The sequence below is a fragment of the Triticum dicoccoides genome, chromosome 1B (genome assembly GCF_002162155.2).
Source record: "Triticum dicoccoides isolate Atlit2015 ecotype Zavitan chromosome 1B, WEW_v2.0, whole genome shotgun sequence".
In the NCBI taxonomy this organism is placed as follows: Eukaryota; Viridiplantae; Streptophyta; class Magnoliopsida; order Poales; family Poaceae; genus Triticum; species Triticum dicoccoides.
Window position 1 is genome coordinate 162,146,930 of NC_041381.1, and position 4,133 is coordinate 162,151,062.

The 4,133-nt window shown below is 59.3% G+C and overlaps 1 pseudogene; it reads left to right on the forward strand.

Moving 5' to 3' along the window:
• The first annotated feature begins 323 nt into the window (after positions 1–323).
• Positions 324–3,698, forward strand: LOC119350262 (annotated as a pseudogene).
• The last annotated feature ends 435 nt before the right edge of the window (positions 3,699–4,133 follow it).

Sequence of the window (4,133 nt, forward strand, 5' to 3'; positions counted from 1 at the left end):
AGAGAGTTGCCGCGGTGGTGCATGTGCTGACCTGCATTAGGACCTCCCGAGACAAATATGCGATCAAAAAAGTGAGAACCTGCTGATCCTGGGTGAGCCACACGACATACTCGGGGTTGAGCGCGGAGGTGACCTCCTTCTTGCCGGAGACATATTTCTCCATGGTGATCACAGCGGGGGGCTCCCGGATGAAGCCATCGATGTAGCCCATCATCCCTGCTGCCTTGATGTGCGGCAGGACTTGCGCCTTCCACACAAGAAAGTTCTCGTGCGTGAGCTTCTCGGTGATGGTGTGGCCGAGAGCAATGATGAAGGGTGCGGCCATGGCGACGGAGGAAGAGCTCGACATGGCTAGATGCGGTGAAGAAGAAGGGCTCTGTATACCATGTGAGAAATAGGTTAAGCATATGTAGCGATTGCAGGGACGCGTACGTGTTATATGGGCTTGAAGGGTAGTTAGGCCTAACAGAATACAACTCACACCACCAGATATCTACGTATACGGTTTACATCATACAGTACAGATTAGAACATTTAACACGCAGGAGAATGGAATCGACGCCGCCCGGTGCGCGGCGGTGCGTACCGACGTGGCAGCCACCGAGCGATTTTTTGTCCAAAAGAATCACCCGTCGAATCAGATTGACAAAAAAGACCAGTTTTGAGTCCCAATGACAAAAAAGACCAGCTGCACCGTGGCGGCAGGCGAGCCAACCGACACATGGCACCTGCCGCCACGGGTGCAGGCTGAAAGAGCTGCCGCCACGGGTGTAGGCGGCAAGAGCTGCCTCCATGGTCGCAGGCGGCATTTTGAACAGCGCAACACCAAGCACTGTAGAGAACACAGAACGGAAGACGTAGAGCCTACCGCCCCATGCTGCGGCAGCACACTTTGCCAACGGCAGGTTTGCTAGATTTTATCAAATGAATGATGGGAATGCGCATGTATTATAGCGTGTGACTGTGTGTGTTCGCTCATCATTCTTTGCATGCATGCATGCATCGGTGTGGAACCAAGCTGGACTAGCCAAGCTGCCGCCTCGCGTGGTGGTGGCAGGTCTCACATGAGCTGCTCCATTCCGTTGCACGGACGAAAAAACGGTGGCACGACGGCTGCCGCCTGAGCCCATGGCGGCAGCCGCGGCCTCCTGTGCCCGTGGCGGCAGGAGCCACGGTCTAACTGGTCCATTTTGTCAATGTGATCCAGAGGTGATCTTTTCTGTTAATTGTGTTTTGACAGATGGTCCTTTTTAACAAAAAAATCCCGCCGAGCAGCAGGGGTACGACTACACTAACAACGATATTTCCTTCACGGGGTACTCGGTGGTGGGGTACCAGCACCGTATCCAGACGTTCGGGTCATGCATCTACAACCCAGAGGACGGCCTCTGCTCTGTGTGGGACCGGTGCATCCAAGGCCCCTTCTACTACAACTCCGCCTTAGAGCATCTCCAGCCGCGTCCCCAATAGGCCCTCCCCAGACGATCCGCGCCGGCGCCTAAAAATCGGCCCAGTCATGCCCACATGAGCCTGTTTTCGCCGGTTTGGCCTGAAATTGACACAGGCGTACCTAGGCCGAACCCGGCGCGCTGGGGGAGCCCGGGGACACCGGGCGAGCGATTTTGGTGCGAACGCACTGCGGGCCCGCCGAGTTAGCGACACTCGCCTCGTTGTCCTCACAACGCCTCGGTTTCCCGCGGGGAATCAATGCCAAGGCTGCCACGGGTCAGCCTTCCATTGATTCCTCACGGGCGGCGCGGTGACGTCCCCCTCCCGCCACACGTACACACGATGCCCGGCTATAAAAGCAATGCCTCTTCCTCGCCTCTGGCCACACCCGCCCATACCCGCCGAGCTCTGCCTCTCTCCCCCCATGCAGCCGCCGAGCTCTGCCTCTCTCCTCGTGCCCAGCCGCGACAATGGCTGAGCGATTCCCCGGCGATGGGGCGGCGGCCAATGGCTTCGGTCGCAGCTCGCTTCACGAGTGGGAGGTATACTTGCTTTTTGAGGCCAACATCCCGGGGGGTTGGAGGCTCAGCACCAGTGGCGTCCTCATTCCCCCGATGCCCGACGTCGACGTGCGCCCCGACTACTTCGCCGACGAGGTCGACCGCGTGCGGGAGTCGCTGATGGACAAGCAGCGGGCCCTCCCGCAGTACGCCGCCGGCAACCACGAGGTGTGGGCGGCGTACTTCCAGCACCGGCATGCGCAACGGCTCACCTCCACTAACGGGGCGCCGCCTGTGGTGGGGCGCCCACGGCCGCTCGCTTCACGCCGTCCTCCGGCACCTCGAGGGCGGCAATGACCCGCCCTTGACGTACCCTCCCGCCCCGGCCCAGAGTGGCGGCGACCAGTGGATGCCGAGTAGGACGGCGTCCTCTTCTTCCTCCTCCTCCCGCTACTCCTCCTCCGCGCCTGTGCTGCTCAACGTCAAGGCCGAGCCTGTTGAGATGCCGCTCGGCCGGCGAACACGTAGCGCTGGCATCATCATCAACGAGGGCGGGAGCGCCTCCTCCTCGGCTCCTCCCCGTTTCGTTAGGCCGAAGACGAAGCCCGGGCTTGCTTTGGTGAAGATGGAGCCAAGGCTCGCCGCAATGAAGACGGAGCCGGGCCTTTCTGATGAGGTGGCCTTGAAGTGGGCGCGGACGGAGCTAGAGCGCCAGTGTCGCACCCTAGAATAGTACTCCACTCGGCACCATGGCCGCGACGAGGGAGGCGTCGTCGTTCTCGACGACGACGACACGCCACCATCGGTCCGCCAGGGTGACCCCGGGCAGGGGTCCAGTAGGGACGGCCGCATCAAGGAGGAGAAGGACGACGATGAGGACAACAGCGATGGCGGCGATGACGACGAGGACTTCGTCGCGCTCAGCGCGTTCTTCCTGTAGTCTATGCCTTTATTTTTTAAGTTTGCTATGTAAAAACTGTTTAAGTCGCCGAAGTTTATGCGCGTTTGCCGAATTATAGTCGAATGTATGTTAAAAAAAATTAAAAAAATCTTCTGGGGTGACCCTGGGGCCGGCGGCTGGGAACCAATCACCGCAAGCTGATTTTTTCGCCGGGTCGCCCCCAGGCGGCGATTTTTTGAGCCCCGTGGGGGCCAACGGCTGGAGATGCTCTTAGCGTCACGCTCTCCAAGGTGCCAGCATTCGTCGCCGACAGTCAGCGGCTCCGGGACCTTGACCCGGGCGTGTTCTGCGTCGGCCTCGACGGCAGGGTGGGCGTGCTCATCCGCTACATCAGGGCCTCCTCGTCCTGCCTCGGCAAGGCAGAGGACTCGGCCCACTTCGACCTCATCTACTACCGGAGCTGCTCCGCCGATGGCAAGCCCTGCGCGCACGCCGTCGTGGCGGACGAGATCGAGCAGATGGCGCTGCGCAAGTACGGTGGCCTCCCGCACTTGGGCAAGAACCGCAACTCCGCCTTCAACGACGCCATCGCCAAGTAACTGAAGGCCGGCGAGTTCCTCAGGGTGAAGGAGGAGTACGACCCTGATGGGTTGTTCTCTAGCGAGTGGAGCGACCAGGTGCTCGGCGTCAATGGTGGGAGCCCTAACATCGTCCGGAAGCGTTGCGCCATCGAAGGGCTCTGCGTCTGCTCCGACGACTCACACTGCGCGCCGGAGTAGGGGTACTTCTGTCGGCCAGGGAAGGTGTACACGGAGGCCAGAGTTTGCTCCTTCTTAGGCGCACAGTGACCACTGGGATTAATTAGGTATGGCAAAAATCCTGTACCTACGGATTTTTTTTAGAAAAGGAGGATGACCCCCGGCCTCTGCATCTAGGCGATGCATACAACCACTTTATTAATTATTCTCACAAGACCTTACAAAATCAATACAACAGTAAGACTAAAGCCGTCATCTAAGCAACAAACTGTCGCTACACCTATCCAGTTGATGAAGGGGCGCAGATAGCCTGGGCCTAATACCAAACAGACATCGCAGCCAAGCCTAACATCTAAGACCCGAGACCCCAACCTAGCCACTTGCTGGGTCTGGGGCACACACTGGTCTGGCGTGCTCTCAGAGGCCGCCGCCGCCAACTGCCACCGCTCCATCTTCAGAACTATACTGATGCATCAACCTTGCTCGGTCCAGCTAGCGTCAACGCCACCACGGCACCCAACGGCA